General features: G+C 48.7%; 1 protein-coding gene and 1 pseudogene across 12 annotated transcripts in view; one reads left to right on the top strand and one right to left on the bottom strand.

Annotated features, from left to right (window-relative positions):
• The window catches only part of COL23A1 (collagen type XXIII alpha 1 chain), a 587,226-nt gene that overhangs the window by 262,363 nt on the left and 303,520 nt on the right, over nucleotides 1–21,343 (bottom strand). The gene's annotated exons all lie outside the window — the stretch shown is intronic.
• On the top strand, nucleotides 18,141–18,301 carry LOC143834582 (U2 spliceosomal RNA; annotated as a pseudogene).

Genomic DNA, 21,343 nt, shown 5'->3' with positions numbered 1-21,343 from the left:
AAGTGTCAGACACTAATTACTGACCTTGACATTTTTATTTCTCCAATGTTTTTGTGAACTACAACTGGAACTAAAACTGGAACTCAAAAGGACTGATTAGCCGTTTTAGCAAAGGATTACCATACTGCATAATTTAGACATTATGACACAGTTTACTAATTTGACACTAATTTACTTTTGCCTTATATCTGTACTCTTATGATCATTGTTCCATTTTGTCTGAGAAAGAGTGCATACACACAAAAGCTCACACCTTGAATAAATTTTTGTTGATCATAAAGGTGTTCCTTTGTTGATCATATTGGACTCAATTTTTGTTTTCCTACTTCAGACCAACACGGCTACCCGCTTGAATCTAATATTTTAAAAGATTTTTTTCTTTATCAATCTATTTTACAACGGATGCTAATTATTTACAAATTTAATGTATATATTTTTAAAGAACAGCTAAAATATAGTTTTGCTTACGACTCAATATTGTGTCCTCTGTGAAGATGGCTACAGTGCAGGAAAAACCACAAAGAATTACTATTTTTAACATAGTACATACACTACTAAACCTCAGTCAGGGTTAAATGGTTTTAATTTTTAAAAAGCTCTCTGCTTTCACTGTGATTATCACAGACTATGTTCTAGATACGGGTTCTTTGCTAACTCTTGTCTATTTAATTATCTGTTAAAGAGTGATCAGAGATGTGGATAATGTAACTCATTTTATATAGTAGCTTTGTTCAGAGCCAAATGTGTTATAGTACATCTGTGCTGTCACAAATTACTTATGGATCTAAAACTATCATGTAATGTATCTTAATATGCATAAATATGTCAAAAAGGGAGAAAGTTAAAGTATCCAAGACCAGCTCAGACATATGTGTTTTTTTAAAAAACTCAGATCAAAGGTTTGCCAGATTTAATAATGATCAGGGCTCCTGTATTTTTAATCTTGCATAGGCTGGAGATAAGTATTATGTGCAGCTTTTCCTACCAGCCAATCCCACCCAAGACTGGTCTACCTTCTGATAATCTCTTCTTTACACAAGCTATTAAAGGAGCCCTGTCCTCTAGATTCTTTCATGATATTTTAATATACAAGAGTAGTTTTCAGCAATGGAATCATGAAGTGAGGAGTGCTCCAGGGGGGGAAAAAAAACAGTATTCAGGAAGGCAGAGAAAGTTCAAGAAGACTTCCACAAAAAGAAAAAAGATTTGATATGCAACAGTTATAAGGAAACACAAAGGAACTGGACTGTTTTTATACGTAAAATGAAACACTGAGAAAGAGCCTGATGTATAGTTTTCAAATGCTACACAAGTGCTTTAAACCAAATGATAAATCAATAGTTCTCTGTTGCTACTGGAAATAAAAAAGGCTTAAACCAAATTTTATATTTTAATAGTTAAGAATGGGCCCATTTGTAAATTCTTAAATTCATGGATCAGGCCACAGTGACAGAATAGTTTTCTAACTTCGGATACTCCCCAAGCTTTGCAGAAAAATCTTAGCATAACCAAAAATCAATGGTTTGTTAAACCCATCCCAAAGAAATGTCCTATCTACCTCTCGTGCCCTGTGCTGGTGGCAGTGGTGTCTGGGAGCTGTTCTAGGTTTGCCAGCAACAGGGACCACTCCAGGCCCAGTAGTGGCAGCCTAGTGCTGCTCTGGGTCCCGTTCTGACTTCATTCTTTTTCATTAAAGACTCAGATACTTTGATTTGATTTTAGAGTTTTTTTTATTGACACGCCTTACACCGATCCTGTCTTTTGTTCTAGGCCTGGCTGTGGCTGCTGTGAAGGCCTGGAGTAGCTCTGGGCACAGTACACCTGCTTCAGGCCTGACGGGTCATGCTCTGACCCTGGCAGCAATGACAGGGGAGGGGAAGAGAGCCCTATCTTGACTCCACAAGGCAAGCCCCCACTTGTAAAGACTAAATTTGCGGAACAGTTTTCTGTATGTAGCTAAATAAATAAAGTGAGAGTTTTTTTTTCATTTCAGGTCACAGTAGGCTATTGCAAGTATTCTACTGTAGGTCAGATGCCAAAGACACAGGCCAAAAATTCCTGGAATAAAATGGTCAAAAGACAATGAAGAAAATTAAAAGGGAAAATGCCCAGTGATGTCACTACTTGGGTGGCATACCATCTCACTCAACTCTATCCCATTCACAATAGGTTGACTTGAGCTTAAAATATGGAGCATGAATTTCTCACATATAAAGCCAATAAAAAAATGGTATATTTTGTTCCAACTGTGTACAAAAGAAATTAATATTTTACAGGCACACCCATTTCTGTGGTAGCCCAATTTGTACTTCCTTAAAATTCACAGCAACAAAGAAAACTGTGGTGCATTAGACAATAAAACCGTGTGAAAGCCAGATGTCAAAAAAATATTCTACCACTAGAAGAATTATAATATTTACAGATTTGATTTGTATCACATCAGGGCACAACCATTTTTTGTATTTTAATTATTTTAAGGGAAGAGAAAGGAGAGAGTGTAATGAACAGGTAATGGTCCTGCCCCATTCGGTCAGTCACCAATCCCATCTATAACTGTTTACTGTGCTTGCAGAGCAGCTGGCAGCCAATCAGGGCCAAGCAAGAGTGAGAGGAAAAAAATCAATTACATTGTTATACCAGATAGGGTTAGGTGGGAGAGAATCTTTCTCAGGAGCCTCTGGATGTCTCAGAATCTAGCTAAAATTATTATTATTATTATTATTAGATTTATATCCCGCCACAACAATAACAATATCAATATCACAAATCCCCATTAAAACCCCATAAAAACAATAATAACATTGCCAATATTACCGGCATGGCAAGAACAGCAGCTCAACTTCCCCCCCTCCCTCCCACTACTAGCGGGTGGAGAGGAGGTCCTGATGATGTTTTGCTTCGGGTCCGGAAACCGAGTCCCCGGGGGGGGCATAGATTATCAGCCCCAGCCTCAACCATAAACCTGGTGGAAGAGCTCCGTCTTGCAGGCCCTGCGGAACGTTGAAAGATCCCGCAGGGCCCGCAGCTCTCCCGGGAGCTCATTCCACCAGGTCGGGGCCAGGACTGAAAAGGCCCTGGCCCTGGTCGAGGCCAGGCGTGCTTCCCTAGGGCTGGGAACAACCCACAGATTTTCACCCGCAGAGCGCAAGGCCCTGCGAGGGGCATAGGGCGATAAGCGGTCCCTCAGGTATGTGGGTCCCAACTCATGTAAAGCCTTGAAGGTTAGAACCAGAACCTTGAACCGGATCCGGGCAGCAATTGGCAACCAGTGCAGCTGCCTCAGCACTGGCTGGATGTGGGCCCTCCAAGGTGTGCCAGTGAGGACCCTAGCAGCTGCGTTTTGCACTAGCTGAAGTTTCCGGATCAAGGACAAGGGAAGGCCCGCGTAGAGCGAGTTACAGAAATCTATTGTAGAGGTGACCGTTGCATGGATCACTGTGGCTAAGTGTTCGGGGGACAAGTAGGGCACTAGTAGTTGGGCCTGGCGAAGGTGGAAAAATGCCTGGCCCGCCACTTTTTTGACCTGCGTCTCCAAAGTCAGGGAGGCGTCAATGGTCACACCCAAGTTCCTGGCCTGGGACGTGATGGTAAGTTGCATCCCTGCCAGGGTGGGTAAGCGCGCTTCCTGGTCCTGCCCCCTACGTCCCAGCCACAGGACCTCGGTCTTGGAGGGGTTGAGTTTCAGGCGACTCTGCTCGAACCATTCTGTCACTGCTTCCAAACATCTAGCGAATGGTTCCGGGGGGGAGTCCGGGTGGCCGTCCATGAGGAGATAGAGCTGGGTGTCATCAGTGTACTGGTGGCAACCCAGTCCAAAACTCCGTACCAGCTGGGCCAGAGGACGCATAAAGATGTCGAATAATGTGGGGGAGAGGACCGCGCCCTGAGGGACCCCACAAGGGAGTCTATAGGAACGCGATAATTCATCCCCCACTGCAATCCTCTGGGTCCGGTCCTGGAGAAAGGAGCATATCCAGCGTAATGCTGTGCCCCGTATCCCCGTGACAGCAAGGCGGTGGACCAACAGCTCGTGGTCCACGATGTCGAAAGCGGCCGACAGGTCCAGAAAAACCAGCACTGCCGACCCACCCTTATCCAGCTGGCGACGGAGGTCATCCAACAGGGCGACCAGCACCGTCTCCACCCCGTGGCCAGGTCGAAAGCCAGATTGATATGGATCGAGTGCCGAAGTTTCTTCCAAGAATACCAGGAGCTGGTCTGCCGCGGCCCGTTCAACCATCTTGCCCAGGAACGCCAAGTGCGACACTGGGCGATAGCTGGCGGGGTCACGCGGATCCAGCGTAGATTTCTTCAGGAGAGGGTGAACCACTGCCCCCTTCAGCTGCTCAGGGAACTCCCTGGACTCCAGGGAGAGGTTGATAATGTCCCTGAGCTGGCCTCCTATCTTCTGGCTGCCTTCTTTGAGGAGCCATGATGGACAGGGGTCAAGGGGGCAAGTAGTCGCCCTAACTGAGCCTAGCAACTTGTCCACTTCGGATAAAGAGAGCCGTCTGAAGCCATCAAACATCACCTCCAAAGGCGGCCAACAGGCCTCCAGTTCGTTTATTGTATTAACTGTGGCGGGAAGATCGCAGCGGAGAGACGAGATTTTGTCCACAAAATAGCTCGCAAATGCCTCACGGCCGAATTCCAATTTGCTATTATTTTGGCGCCCCTCAAGGGCGGTAAGGGATCTAACTACCCTAAATAATTGGGCTGGGTGAGAGCTTGCGGACGCGATTTCCGTGGCAAAAAATTCATGTGTTGCCACTTTCACCGCCATCTCATACGCCCTCATAAATGTGCGATAAGATGTTCTCGCAGCTTCGTCGCGAGTCTTCCGCCACACTCGCTCCAGTCATCTCACTTCCCTTTTCTTCTCCCGTAGCTCCCCGGTGTACCAGGGAGCCCGTTTGAGTCGAGGGCAGAGAGGACGTTTAGGGGCGATCTCATCTATAGCAGCTGTCAGGCGGGACTGCCAGTCCGCCACCAAAGCCGCTAGTGAGTCGCCAGGAGGCATCGGGTCCCACAGAGCATTCCGGAATCCAATTGGATCCATAAGTCTCCGCGGGCAGGCTAGAATGCGCCTGCCGCCCAACTGGGGGGGGTGGTATCCTGAGCCGGGCCCGCAGGGCATAGTGGTCTGACCACGGCACAGCTAGAGCTGTATCCAGATCCACCTCTATCCCAGCGCCGAAAATCAAGTCGAGTGTGTGGCCGGCGTGATGGGTGGGCCCAGCAACAATTTGTGAAAGTCCCAGTGTTGCCATGGATGACACCAGGTCTCCGCCCTGGACTGAAGGGGGCACGTCTGCATGGACGTTGAAGTCGCCCAGGATCAGAAGCCTGGGGTACTGCAACACCCAGGTGGCGGCCGCCTCCAGCAGGCGGGGCAGGACATCTGGCGACGCGTTGGGTGGACGGTATACCAACTAGATAGCCACACTCTCGACCGAGTCCCATCCAATACCGACACACTCCACTCCACTGATTTCTGGCGCCAGGAGAGCCCTGCAGGTGAGGACCTCCCGGACCACAATTGCCACCTCCCCTCCCCTCTTGTGGGTCCGAGATTTGTGAAGGACCGAGTATCCTGGTGGGGCTACTTCTTTCAGGGCTGCTGACTCGCCTTCCCTCACCCAGGTCTCGGTCACGCAAGCAAGGTCCGCCTTCGACTCCGCGATGAAGTGTTGCAGAGTCGAGGCCTTGTTCTTAATCGACCTTGCATTGCACAAGACCAATGTTGGACCCTTTACCCTAGCCTCCACCCTCACATTCCTGGGGATGTGACGGAGGTTAGAAGGGGATCGAGCACACCCAGGGCGCCAGCCGTGTCTCCACGGCCGGGTCCTATATGGGACACCAGTGCTCCCACCCCTTCTCTTGTCCAACCTCCTCCCCCAGCCATAGCGCCCCTGGCCAGTGATCGTTGGAATCCCGACCCTAGTGCAAGTCCCCCCCTTATTTGGACCTCTCTCTCCATGTTCCCGCACCCCAGAGAGAACAAACTACTAACCTCCTGCATACTTCTCCCCCCCCCCGCTTAGCTGCACTAACCCATCCTAGCCCGACCTTCCCTAGTGCTACCCCCACCCGGCCCTCCCCTCCTGTCCACCCTAATCTAACTAGCAGCTGGCGAGGCAGGAGCTACGCTCTAGGGGCGAAATCCCGCCTATAAGGGGTTCTCTCTAGCCCTTCCAGTTTGCTCCTAGATTCTAGAAGTAGGCAGACAATCCTTTCTCAGGAGACCATATTGGTCTCAGAGTCTGTCTTTTGTGAACGGGGACTGTGAACACTTTTGGAAGGAAAGTCCAGTTTCTGAGGGAAACTAGCTACAGATATGTGGTTCTTTCATCTTCACTATGAGAATCCTAAAGTTGTGAAGACTGATATTTTAAATTTGTGAATAAAAGCTTGGTTGATCATGGTTACGCCCAGCAGTTGACAACTGATGTCAACTTAATGAGCACAGCAATGTTTATAAGCTTCTTTATTGGATACTTCTAAAATCCTGCTTCCATGTTGTTCATTTAAGAAGGCCAAGAGTGGTGTAGAGACCACTCTGGTCAAGCTATACAATATGCTACTTCTGGTCAAATTAAAAAAAAAACATTTAAAATCCAAACCTTTACAAAAAAGGTGAAGTGAAAAGATGGTAAGGCATGAAGAATGATAACAAGATGATGTGGGGTAGTGGTAAGGAACAGAAAAGTGGAAAGATGGATGTGTAGATTAAAAAAAAACAAGCAGGGGCCCACAAGAATTTGCAGGGGGAAGGACATTCCATTCCTCCCTTTGTTTCCTCTCCACTGTCCCCTTTCTCAATCAGTCTTGGGTCTCTTCCTCACTGAGCACCTGTCTTCTCAGTTACCTTCCTAGCTTCCTTTCCTTTCTTTCATTTTCAGATTTTTCCACAAACCTAGGAGGACCTCCCAAGTTTGTAGAAAGATATCCTTTCTGTCCACATAGTCACAACCCATGAATTTAAGTACTTGGGAAGGGCACTTCACATTCTCCTGTACCTCTTTCTCCTCACCTGTCAGTACCAATATCATCCTCTTTCCTTGCTTCCTTCTCTCCTTCACACCCACCCACCTACCTTTCATCTGCCCCAATGTACCACTATATTATTTATTTACTAAATTTATATTTTGCTTTTCTCCACAATGTGGATCTAAATTGCTTTCCATTTTGTCTTCATCTTACCTTGCCACACTCAAATGGTGCCTGTGGAAGAAGACAAACATCTCTCTCAAGACCAAAATTTGTCTCCTCCAGACACTAATCCTGCCAATCCTCCTATATGGATCAGAAACAAGGACTTTACGAAAATCTGACACGAACAAACTCAAGACCTTACAAAAGTGATTCCTGCGGCAGATTCTGGGTGTCTCTCTCTATGTGATCATAAACAAAATGAGACGATTTGGACAAAATGTGACAACGAGCTGCAAATTAAAGAACAAACCCGAAGTGCAGACTGCAATGGTTTGGCCATATCTGCAGAATGAACACCAGTAGACTGCCTCATAAACTCCTCTGGCGAGAATGACCAACTGAATGGAAGATCCAATGACTGGCACCAAAGAAAATATGGCTTAAAGAAATCGAGGAAGACCTTATAAACCAGTGATTGGCTATCCATATGGCCAAAACTAATCACCAAGAGTGGAAACATATTATAAGCAAGGAAAAAAATCCAGTGACACCTACAGCAGCGTATTGGCTGAGAGGACAACCTGCTCCACCAATCGCCATCACTAGCTAAAGGATAAAAAGCAGAAGAAAGAAGACCTTCCCAACCATCCTCCTATCCAGTTTTCTGACTGACCAACTCAGTGACAGTTTCAGGGGGCAGGAGGAGGATGGGGCAACACAGGATCTGCTTCCTGCTTGCCTATCCATCTCCCTTCAACACTGCTGCCTACTGGCTGTCTGAGTGGTATTGGAGGTGCTGCAGTTTTGCCTGGCCAGTCCACATACTTCCAGTGAGGCCATCTCAGTCGCAGGAGAGGAGGAGGAATCCAGGACATAGTTGTCTGTTAAATTTGGAGAAAAATCTCCCTCAATGTTGCCCCAACCCATTGATTTAAGTATCCTCAGATTTGGCCACACTGAAAAATATACTGGTAAGTCAGGGTTTCATATAGCAGGATAGGAGCAATTGTCAGTTCTCAGTCTCCAAAAGATGCAGATGTCTACTACAGGGGGAAGACAGGGAAAATAGGGAAGAAATAGAGATAGTGACAGATTTTATTTTCCAGGGCTCCAAGATCACTGCAGATGGGGACTGCAGCAAAGAAATTAAAAGACGCTTGCTCCTGGGGAGGAAACTATGGCAAATCTAGACAGTATCCTAAAAAGCAGAGACATCACCCTACCAACAAAAGTGCATTTAGTTAAGGCTATGGTATTCCCAGTTGCAATGTATGGTTGCGAAAGTTGGACCATAAGGAAGGCCGAGCGTCAAAGAATTGAGGCTTTTGAACTCTGGTGCTGGAGAAGACTCTTACGAGTCCCTTGGACTGCAAGGCGAACAAACGGGTCAGTCCTAGAGGAGATCAGCCCTGACTGCTCTTTAGAAGGCCAGATCCTGAAGATGAAACCCAAATACTTTGGCCACCTCATGAGAAGGAAGGAGAAGAGCCTAATGCTGGGAGCGATCGAGGGCAAAAGAAGAAGGGGACGACAGAGAATGAGGTGGCTGGATAGAGTCACTGAAGCAGTCGGTGCGAGCTTAAATGGACTCTGGGAATGGTAGAGGACAGGAAGCCCTGGAGGATCATTGTCCATGGGGTCGCAATGGGTCGGACACGACTTCGCACCTAACAACAACAACTACTACTACAGGCTAGTTCTCAAGTACTGAAGTACCCAAAGTACAATGATTCAGAGATAGCTGTATTCATCGGAAGCATCAGAACAGTCCAGTGGTACCTTGAATAAAACTTTGTTGGTCTTAAAGTGCCACTGGACTCAAACTTTATTCCAAAATACAATGGTTTGCTTTGCATGTTGAGGGCCCTTCACATGTATGCCAATTAGGGTAACATCACAATGACTTTGTATTTATTATTCTGCTACACCTTCCCCCTCAGCCCCACAAATAGCTACAAAGTAAGTTAAACTTCACATGAAAAATTACTCAGAATATATTTGATTCTGCAGGCTTCCACGTGTACTGCCGTTCTTTTGACCATTCATAACCCCACTGAAAAAGCAGCGTTCAAAGGAAAGAGAAAGCTTTGTCCACAGTAAGAAAGATGGACAGTGACAAACAGCCACCTTCATTTACTGTCCACAGTAAGAAAGATGGACAGTGACAAACAGCCACCTTCATCTCTGGAGTTAATCAGTTCTCATTGTCACGCCACTGCAGAATGACAGTGCTTGCTTACTGCAGACATTTCCCTTTTGCCTTGGTTCATTTAGCATTCTTTTCTCTTTTACATACAAATGTTGGGCTACAAGCATCTCTATGCAGCCAATTATTTGTTGATTTTAACTTCCACTAGCTCCTGTTTTCACTGAAGCTAAAGAAATTACTGTATGTAACCTATACGGCTCTTTCTTATCTTATCCATGGTTCCTCTTAATATTTTGGAAACTGTCCAGGGGGTGGAGTGATGGTGTCCAAGCTGCAATATGGGCCAATATGACCCCTACAGTTCACGCCCTCCGTGTCCAGCCGTTCACCGCTCTGCCAACCCACCTGCCTGACGGAGCCAGTGCCTCTGTGACACTTCAATGCTCAACCTAGCTGGCTGCTGGGGTGGCAGCAAGGAGGATCCGCCTGCCAAAGCACCGCTGAAAAGGCAGCCATGCCGCCATCAATGAGCTGCCTGTGGCAGCCACTTATGAGGAGAGGTTGGCGGCGACAGTGAGCACACCATTGTGGGAAGTGCACCCATGAGGCGCTGGCGCCGCACCCAGACGCCACCCATGAGGAGGTGGCAGCAATTATCCCACGGCAGCAATTATCCCACGGCAGCAATTATCCCATGAGCCACTGCCACATATAGTGTCCGCCGAGGACCAGGAGAAGAAGCCAGCTCAGCACCTGCCACGTCGCCAGCTGCAGCCATGAGGTGGCTGTGCCGGCTGTGGATGTGCCCAGCGTTGCCCTGTGACACCCGCCTGAGCCCGTGCTGCCGCCTCAACTCTGGTAGCTGCGCCTGCAGGAACCCCTCATAGGGCCCACCGCCAACACCAGCCTTGCGGGTACGCTGGCAGCCACCCGCAGCCCAAGCGTGCCCGCTACTACCAAGGCTGATGTGACCCTGCCCTGCCACCCTCTCTCCTCGGTGCTGGTTGAGGGGCCAGGAGAATTTCGCCGTCTCCAGCAGCCTGCTTCCTGCCCCTACTTCCTGCTGCTAGCGCCCACTGCATTTTGAATGCAGCAGGCTTGGACACTAGCATATATAATAATAAAAGAGTCATGTAATTCCTCTTTATATTGCCCAATACCTTGAGTAAATCAATGTGCATTTAACTTGATAATTCCTGGGCGATCAAAATGTTTTTCATCATAACTATATGGGAACCTACCAAGAATATTTTGTACATAGGCTGAAACTGGTTTGCCTAAGAGAGCTACTTATGAATTTGTGCACCAAGATCATCTCCCTTAACTGCAAATGAACGATCTTCACATGATCCATCCACACAAAAAGCTGTATAGGCAGTAACTTGGCTTTCAGTATCACAAACTGAATGTGATATACAATTTGATTTAGCAAGCTGAACTACATTTAGCAAAAAAAGTTTTTAAAACTTAAAAAAAAAACTACTCTTAATAATAAAACAAACTTCATCTCTGACCAAGCAATTTGATCTGGTAGGTAGTATGGGATCTGGATTACAGTCTTCTGCATAGGACAGACTGGTCAGATAGATCTAAAAGGGCTTAGTGTCATGAACCCCCCGGTTTCATGCCATCTTGCTCCCCGCCGACCCTGCATATTCTCACACTTTCATGCCTTCTCCGGCCGCTGCTGGCCAAGGCCATAAAGCAATAAACCTGTCTTCTGAGAACTTCACTCCCTTCCTTTCCCAGCGGGTGAGGAGCCCCAACAAATGTATCAAGCTTACTGTAAGTGTCCTTGCGGAGACAGCAAAGTCTCAACAATGTGCCAACCTCCCGATAAGGCTCCGGGCCATCTGGCAGCCTGGGAACAGAGCCCATTTGTCACCTGTACCCACTCTCCCGCCGAAACCCTCTGGGTCCCCCTCCCTTATTTGGTGAGCCCTATATCTACCCTACCTGTCCCCTATGTACTTTGTTATTATCAAGATCTTTGCTTAGGAAGATCTTGGCATGCTTTAGCTTACTGTGGACTTTGTCTAATAAAGCTCTACTTTGGAATCTGCAACCGACTGTTGGATTCTTGATGCGCTTTCACTTGGGACTCCACAGGCTGGGCTCAGCCTGATTCCTGACAAATTGATAATAACCACTTCTCCCTGTTAATCCATCCGTTGGTGCACCTCGCTACCCATGGCCGCGGCAGCCCCGGAGGACTCAGGGTTAGACATCGTGGAGCAGTCCCTGGACGGGGGCCGCCAGCGCCTGATCATCCACGTCCCCATCGAGGAACGGGCGGAGGACGGCGCGACCACGGTACATTTGACCACCCCTCCTGACGCCGGAGACCACCGGACCACACCATGCCTGAGCCCAGCGAAGGATACTGCGAGTGCGACGGGGAAATCACCTCCTCCCTCTACCCCGGACGAGGACGAGGGAGCCCCCGAAGACCCAGGAGATGCGGACCGGCTGGTCGAAATGGGCCGTCAAGTGGGAGTCGATTTCACCCGAGAAGGACGCCAACACCTTGTTCCTGCCGAAGAACTCGAGGATCTGATGCTACGCGTGGGGGACCAACGCCGAGAAATCGAAGCCCTTCGCCGGGCCGAGACCGAGGCCCTACGCCAAGCCGAAACCTACCGCGAACTCTGGAACGCCCACCTCGTCTCCGAGAAGGGGAGGAAGGGCCGATCTTCCTTGCCAGCATCCCTGCCAGGCGATTCTACTGCCCCGGCCACCCGAGTTGCTATTCGCCCCCCTGCGGGCCCCGTTGCCAGGCCCAAGCATCACAGCACCCCTTCGCTCGGGTACGGAACTCTCGAGTCCCTGGGGGGGGCCGCTGCCACGGGCCTCCTCTCCACGTTTGCCCCCCCAAACAACTGGCCTACTCGCGCCCGGGCGGCACGATGACCTGGCTGGAGGAGGACGATGTAGACACCGAACCCGAGCCCTGGCCGGGGCCCGACCGGATCACAGTCTTCAGCGAGCCGCCCCCACGCCACGAACCCCGCCGCCCGAGGAGAGAAACCTCACCATCACGTTCCCGGTCGGGGACCCCGGACCCCGGCACGTTTCTATCAGGCCCATGGGGGGAACCCCCGACGCGGACTCCCACTCCCCCAGAGATGCCCCCTGCGCCCCGGGGAGACCACCGAGGATGGGAGTGGGACCGCCCCGCAGCCCCGAGGCGGGGGGCCTATGCCCCACTCACCGTGGACACCCGGCCCCACCAACCTCAACATCAACCACCAGCCGCCCCTCCGCCTTCACCGGCCCGACAACCGCCCCCGCGACAGCCGGACGACGCTGCCGCCCGCGGGGGACGCCACGACCATCTGGGCGGCCGGAAATTCAAGGTGAAGTTCGATGGCTCTTCGGAGAGACTCACCTACTTTTTGATTATGGTGGATGGTTTCTTGGCGGAGTGGGGGGACTCTTTCATGGACGAGGCCGACTTAGTCCGCACTCTGGGCTGCAACCTGGAGGGCAAGGCCATGGAATGGTGGATCACCCAGTACGAGAGGGGTACAGAGGCAGCTACCTCCTTAGAATCCTTCAGGGCCGCCCTCCGGGACGCCTTCAGGGACCCTTTCCGTGAACGGAAAGCGACAAAGGCACTGGCCGAACTGAAGCAGCGGGGAAGGCCCCTGATGGACTATGTGATTGACTTCTGCGCCATCACGGCCCGGATTACCACCATGAATGACACCCAGATCATCACTGCCTTCGTAGACGGCTTGGATCGCCCCGTGGCGGACGGGGTCTTCAACCGGGGGCCACCAGAGGACAGGGACCTCCAGCAATGGATCGACGCCGCGGGGGTGATCGAGGCGAACCTCGCAGATTATCGGGCCTACCACCGCCGCCAGGAGGCGGCTCGTCTGCTGCGCACCTCGTGAACCGACAGGGCCCCGGTGGCCCCCAAACCGATTGCCGCCCTGCCCACCGCAGCGCCGGCGCCCGACCGTGAGAGACGTAAGCAACTGGGACTCTGCCACGAATGCGGGGGGAAGGGGCACTTCGCCTCGGTCTGCCCAACGCGTTTGGCAAAAGCTAAGTCCTCCCCCCAACAAGACAGAAGCAAGCCCCGCCCGACCTCCAACCGCCAGAGCCCGTCGGACAAACCAGCCAGCAAGCAGGGGGGGCCCAGGGCACTCCTCGCCCCGGCCACCTCCTCGACAGACGTGGAGCTTTCTTCCCAGGCCAGCCCGAGTCCTCCCAGTCGGACAGTTCGGGAAACGAGGACGGTCCGTCTTGCCGGGCGCCCCTCGGCAGACCCTCCCAGTCGGCACACCGGCGCCCCCAAGACGAGTCCTACCCCCCATCCTCCTCCCGGCGGTATTAATCAACGAAGAAGCCGACACCCGGGTTGAGGTCCAGGTATGCGTGGACTCCGGATGCTCCATGTCCCTAGTGACCCCGGGATTTGCGCAAGCTCTGGGTGCGAGGCTAGAAGACCTGGCCAAACCGTTCATCATGCGACAAGTGGACGGAGCCCCGGTGGGAGGGGGGGCCATCCGCCACGCCACCAACGCCCTCGCCCTAAACCTGGGCCCTCACTGGGAGCACCTCTCGCTCACCATCGCCCCCGTTGCGGGCTTCTCCATCCTGCTCGGCATGGACTGGATGGACCTCCACCGCCCCGAGATCGACTGGGACGAGAAACGCCTCGTGTTCTCCCACCCAAACTGCAAATTACACTTCTGGTACCGTGACCAACCCGAGGCACCACCTGTGGCCATCGTGGGGACTTTCACTTGGGACTCCACAGGCTGGGCTCAGCCTGATTCCTGACACTTACAAGCATCCCACAATCCAACAGTGGAATATACTGAGGGGCTTTTTGCACGCCTTCAAAATCGCACAATGGTTGCTAATTGAAAACGCTATTGATTTGCCATAACGCACGACGTCGTCGACAATCTGCCACACACCTGAAACCAATCTGCAAAAAGCGCTTCCTTGTAGCGCTTTCAGGGAAATCCCCAAAAGTGGATTCACCCTCCGGAAAGCGATACACTCCTGCAACCAATCTGCAACACTAGCGAAAAAGACCTGTGCGTTAACATTGTTGCGGTTTCTACAAAGTCCCTCCCCCTGGCTCTCTTCTCTGATCTTCCGGCGAAACGATCGCCATTTTTTTTTCTCCGAGCGAGCGGTGATAAACGCACCAGCGAGCCTCTTTCTGTTTAGAGGCTTCCCTGGCTTCAGTCCTTCCCCTTTAGTCACTAAGCACAAACCACAGAAAAGCCCGTTTGCTGATGTATTTTCCCATTAATTTTTACACATTCATTCAGCCGAAAATCGGGCCCGTGAGAGGGGGGATTTTTTTTTTTTCACTCGGAGGCAGCGTGGCAACGATCAAACGATCAAACGACAGCTCAAACACACCAGGCAGCTGGATGGGTCTCTCCGTTGCAACGAATCTACCCAGATTCGTTGCTATGGGTCTGTTTTTTTTTTTTAAACCTTTCTTAAAGGGAAAGGTCAACATCAAGAAAACAAAGCCGGCAGCCGGCAGCCGGCCCTCTCAATTCCTGGCAAATAGATGGGGAAGAAATGGAGATAGTGACAGATTTTATTTTCCTCGGCTCCAAGATCACTGCAGATGGGGACTGCAGCAAAGAAATTAAAAGACGCTTGCTCCTAGGGAGGAAAGCTATGGCAAATCTAGACAGCATCCTAAAAAGCAGAGACATCAGCCTACCAACAAAAGTGCGTTTAGTCAAGGCTATGGTATTCCCAGTTGCAATGTATGGCTGCGAAAGTTGGACCATAAGGAAGGCCGAGCGTCAAAGAATTGAGGCTTTTGAACTCTGGTGCTGGAGAAGACTCTTGCGAGTCCCTTGGACTGCAAGGCGAACAAACCGGTCAGTCCTGGAGGAGATCAGCCCTGACTGCTCTTTAGAAGGCCAGATCCTGAAGATGAAACTCAAATACTTTGGCCACCTCATGAGAAGGAAGGACTCCCTGGAGAAGAGCCTAATGCTGGGAGTGATCGAGGGCAAAAGAAGAAGGGGACGACAGAGAATGAGGTGGATGGATGGAGTCACTGAAGCAGTAGGTGCAAACTTAAAAGGACTCCAGGGAATGGTAGAGGACAGGAAGGCCTGGAGGATCATTGTCCACGGGGTCGCGATGGGTCGGACACGACTTTGCACATAACAACAACAACAACAAAGGGAAAGGGGCTGTTTGGGAGCATGCTAACGGCTGCCCATTGGCTGCTTGACGGCCAGGGGCGGGACAGCTCGGCAATAGCGCTTCCTTTCTAGCGATTTCTGCCGAGACCGGAAGCCTGTGGGAAACGCTACAAAACGCAACTGGATTCCACCACAAAGGCAGGTATGCATAACGACGAATTCCACTACTTTAAATGGCGATTTTTCATTCAGTGACCAATTTGCAACAAAGATCCCGGTGCGTAAAGCCCCTGATAGTTGCCGCTCTTCCTGGCCTTCCCTCCTCTCAGCAGTCATTTCCAACCCTGGCAAAGTTTTTTCCTGGGGTTTTGAAACTTGCATAAGTAACAATCACATGGACTAGGAAGCTACAATTGGGATGGGACAGATGAAAGCATTCCTTCCCTCCTTTTCCATCACCAGGGATCTACTCATACTGCATACACTTAGCTGCAAGAATGCAGTGGGGTTTCCTACTTCAGGGACAATATTTTTCATTGGTAATTTTGACTATCACCTCTTTTGTAGTGTGGTATCAACCATTTTAATCGCACTAGGTGTTGGCCATTATTTTAGGAAGAACTAAATGAAGACATCTTCCTCCTCAACAACTGTATGATGCACCAGCTCAGGTGTAGGAATAACTTCTGCCATCGCTTTAGCGGAACTAAATAACAAAAATCTCCTTTGACACCTTAAAGGTCTAACAACTTTATTGTTTCAGAAGTATTTGTGAGAGAACATTCTTCAGATGCATGAACATTCAGTTAGCAGAGGTATTTATATCCATAGCTACAAACTGTAGAAGGTAAGGCAGAAGTGGTGGTTATCACAAAGACAGGCAAAATATCCTAGTGGCCTCTCATTAGACATTTATCCATTTTTACCTCTAAGTCAGTCCTATTCCTGCGCACAAGGGTTCAAGGTACCATGAGATGTATGTGCCACATCAGGTGTGGTGGGCCTTTTCAAGGTTTAATCAATCAGTAAGACTTATTTTATTCTCACTTGTTTGACAATGCAACTGGAAGTCCTAACTTGACATTTGCTAAACTACCCTATAGACTCAAATAACTAGCACTCAGTAAGATCAGCTCTCTGAGAGTGACGATCATATTGGACTCTTTCCATGTCCATGGGCACCAGCAGTCTAGACTCTGAACTTTTGCCTCTGTCAGATTTGAAATGTTGTCTGAGCACCTGCATCATTTCTAATCCTATGTTCTAATCTCCTGTCTGAAGCCTGACAGCTCAGCATACCTCTCCTGAATGGGTGCTGCTTTCTTCCAGTGTGTGATTGAAATAATACAGCATTTCAAAAACAGTACAGCTGTAGGATGGGAGTCTTACCACCACATGCTGAGCAGAACACACTGCTACTAGAAGGTTTACAAGTTTATTCATTTAAAAAAATCAAAACACACATACCCCTCAAATCTTCAGTGAGAAAATACTAAGCAGCGGTATCAAAAAATCCCAATACCATGCAGAATATAGTGATCTGATATGTAGCACTAACACAGGATGTAGCATGTGAAACTTAAAACCAAGAAAAAGAAAAAGTCACTATTCTAATGCCCTTGCATAGTGTGGCCTCATTTGGAATACTCTGAGTAGTTTTGATTGCTGTATCTCATTGATCTACTATGCACTGTGACAGCCACACCTGGCTGCCACCCTTCTGTTGTGTGTGCATGGGGGAGGGGCTCCCCTGGCATACGCTGGCCACCCTGATGCAATGCCCCTGCACACGCAATGTGGTGGGTGCCGGAAGTATAGGGAGCGCCAGGACCGCTCTGTGGTGGCAGTGGGAAGCAGGGGCATGGGTGGGGAGCAGCATGCTGCTCTCCCACCATGGTGGGGAATACCCCTGTCACCTCCGTGGAGCCGCAGAGCTGGCAGGGATGAGAGGCATCCCTGCAGAGATGCCGTAGGTCAGGGGAGGAGCCAGACCTCTGATTATGCACTGGGCTAGCCTGACCTAGCCCTTGCCGGCGCCCGCAGCAGACCAGGGAACATGGAAGACTCTGCATGTCCTTAACATGGGCCTTTTGAGGGCCTGGGTTGGGCCAGGGCTCAGCACTAACATCAGGCACAATTGATAATTTTCCCCAAAGCCCTGTCGCTGCCATCTCAGGCGTTCCAGCCCGTGCATGATCGATCATTAAGATGCTGTAGAGACAGAAAAAAAGAAAGAAAGATGGCAACCAAGATCATTGAGAGTTTGGAGCACCTTGGAAAGTCTTTGACTGTTCTGTCTACAGAGAAGATGGTGAAAGGAAGACATAGTAAATGTTTACAAAACGGTATGTGGCAGGAAATATAGACACACTTTTTCGTGCTCTCCCATAAAACTAGTGGGCTCTCTTTGTTGGGAAATAGATTCAGAACAGACTAAAGGAAACATTTCATTACACAACAAGTAATTAAATTTTTGCATTAACTGCTGATGGAGGTTGGAATGGCCATTAACATAGATAGATTCACGCCGGCCTCCATAAACAGAGGTGGCAAATCTCTGAATACCAGTGCCATGACATAGCATCAAGGGAAGGCCTCAGCTTCTATGCTCTGTTTGCTGAGTGGCTGTTCTGTGAAAGCACATCTTCAGCTAGATGGGTCACAGGTCCGAACCAGCAGGCTCATCTTACATCGCTTCTCGGCTTTTTGGCTAAGATCAAGTGTAGCATCTTACATTCTTATGTACTTGCACTGAATCATACGTCAAAGAGATTTCTATGGTAGGTGCCCCTAAGACTGTGCGCTAATTACAGGTCAGAAAGATACTTAGTATGACATTAATTTATATACAGGACAAATCAACAATAAATCATTGCAACATTAAGCAGTTTTCTGACCAGTAATTAGCATACGATTTATACAGTGCCACATGTAGAGATCTAACAGCAAACTTCTCTACAGAATTCAAAACAACAACATGCTTCTACAGTTGAAGCACTGGAACTTAAGCACCCTACTCAGTTCGCAGACATTGGAACAACCATGCCTTGCAAAATTATGCACTATGTGTTATGAGGGATAGATTGATTTTTACAGGGACCCTGGCTGGAGGGAGAGGAAGCATGGCAACTATATGCAGAGCTTAGAGTGTCAGCCGAAGATGTGGGAACCCATGTTCAGATCTTACAATGTCACAAAGCTTGCTGGGTGATCTTATTCCAATCACGTTCTCTTACACTAACCTCTCTTACCAATGGGGTTTAGAGCCGACGTGCCAAACTATTTCTTGCAAGTGCCGTATCTGACATGACATAAATGTCACTTTATCAGGCTAGGCCATTGTGCGATAAAATGTAATGTCAGTTACTGGAGATATAAACTTTATAAAGGACATAGGCAAACCCAACTAACAATATTATTTCTTACTCAAAATACAAACAAAAGCAATTGATTCCTACCAGTGAAAGCAATTGATTTACTGGGGAATCCACAAAAGCCCCAATAAATGTATTTAATCATATGGATGACTAATTTCCCCACCCCCCAATGATACCATAAAGGGGGCGGAGTGCTAACCTCAAACTTCCATACAACTTAGTTAATTTTATCTATGCAAACCACTTTTAGGAGATGACTCATCTTCCTTGCTAGTAAATAAGGTAGCTTTTCAGCAATCCCCCTCATACGCCCAGACACAGCTATGATTTGTCTCTTGCTCTTTGTTTCCTCTCCTCCTCTGTCCTACCTCTGAAGATCTCAAGGAGTCACATTGGATTCCCCCCTGGACTGCCCCATTCCCCACAACAATAATCCTGTGAGGTGGGCCAGGCTGAGCACCTGGTCCTGGGTGACCCAGACGGCAGGACCAGGAGGAGGAAGAAGGTCTGAATCTGGCTCTCCCAAATCCCCCCATCCTTCTTGCATTTCCCACAGACAATCCTGGGCTGAGGGGTAGGCCTGACAGTGAGACCATTTTCAAAAATTTCCATGACCCCTTTCCCCCCATGGGCTGAGAACAAGTATAGGGAGATGGGAGGTCCCCCACCCACCCTGACACTCTTTCTGCCGGCTCTGCAGCTGTTCAACTGTGTGGGGGTCCCCTTTCTCCCTCATTCTACCACTTGCTTCCAATGTTGGGACACATAAGACAGCCCAGTTGTCTCCCAATCCACATGTTCCTCTTCTGCTACTTCCTCCTCCTCCTTCTGCTACCACCCTTGTCCATTCACTGGCAACCCGTTGCTCTGTGCATCTGCTCTTGCCAGCCCCCCATGGTTGCCTTGGGAAAAATGGGAAGCTGATAGGTGCAGTGGTGGCAGTGCCATCTACTTGGCTCCACACCCCCTCCCACCTAATGGCTTCACCAGTCCTCACTGAAATGCAGTTGGAAGATGCTGGGCAGGAAAACTTCCATGCTTCCTCTTCCTTTGTCCTCGCTGCTGTCCCCCCCCCCCCCGCATTTTATGTTAACCTCTTAGCCCCACTCCTAGCCATTTCCTTTCTACTTCTTGCCGGCTTCAACCACACACACCTCACTATGTGTGCCCACTTCCTTCCCTAAGCAGACCCCTACTTTCCCTCCCTCACACCAGTTACTGGCAGGCTGGATAAGAACCCTGGACAGGACAGATGTTAACACCCCTGGTTTACAGCATAAAATGTGTAGGGGAGAAGCATGTATAAGTTTAAAGGAAGAATGGGATAATAATGAAATAGAGACTGGACAGAAGGCATCTTTATATGTTCTTCTGTAATAAAAGTAGAAGACATGACCTTGTGGGTCTCAGTTGGACATCCCAAGATTAGTTCTAACACTGCCTTAATCTCAAAATACTAAACACCTGTCCTTTGCCCAGTCTGAAATCAGTAGCACTTTCTACTATCTCTCAGCAGCTCATGATATTGCAGTCCATATGCTTTGTTACGGAGAAATCAAAAGGAGCTGTAAAGAACCAAACCAACTTTGTCATGGCAGAACTATATCTGAATTGGAAATGAGTATGTTTGCATGGACGCCTATTCTGTTGAGAAGTATCCATATCAGAAGCTAACTTATTTGTACTTTGCACCCTGAAACAAAATAATTACCACTATGAAAAGAGCCAGTATATGTACTTAGCTATATTTTATTTCATTTACAGGTAATTAAAATTTATTTTTCCTCTTCATTTCTCAATCAATTATCCTTGAATTTAAAAACCAGTTGGCTGATTTTAATCAACTAAACTGTGTCCCTCAGACACAGAGTCTAATTTTGTTCCTGTGGTATATGATGGGCAAGCAATGGAGCTGTCTTCTTTTATCATTCCTGACATTTTGAATGATTCTGAGCAATTCTTCCTATGACTGAGTCCTGGATTTCTCAGTTTGCCCAAATGCACTGCTATAGGCATTAAAATCCTAGTTTACTTAACCCCCAGCTGAAGGACTGTGAAGGGTTAATTCTTCACTGAAATAGAGAGCATTGAATGGCAGGCTGCTCCAAGGAATCTGATTAGGTAACATCAGCTGAACATAGAAAGGCTCCAGAGCTTCATGCTGAGGAGAGAGTCAGTCAGATATAAATATATAATAAATAATAATAAATAAATAAATAAAATAAATAAGATTTCTGCCTGGACTCAGTTGAATCTGATTTCAGCCCTAGCTAAGATGTGTTGAGTACTGACAGTTTCAGAATTTAGCCCTGACTGAGAACAGTTTGTCACAGACAGGAGAATTGGGGAAAAGTTGGCAAGGACAAATGGGTAGTTAGATGGACACTCACATTTGGGCCAAAGGAAGGAGTTAGTTCTTCTATTAAGAAGAGAATTTCCCCACCTAGTAAAACAGGGAGTTAAGTGCTGAAGAGGGGATCCCTGGTGTGGTTAGAAACTGCCTTTGGAGACCTTAA

Source organism: Paroedura picta, chromosome 3, assembly GCF_049243985.1.
Source record: "Paroedura picta isolate Pp20150507F chromosome 3, Ppicta_v3.0, whole genome shotgun sequence".
NCBI classification, from domain to species: Eukaryota; Metazoa; Chordata; class Lepidosauria; order Squamata; family Gekkonidae; genus Paroedura; species Paroedura picta.
This window is presented reverse-complemented; position numbering and strand designations above follow the sequence as displayed.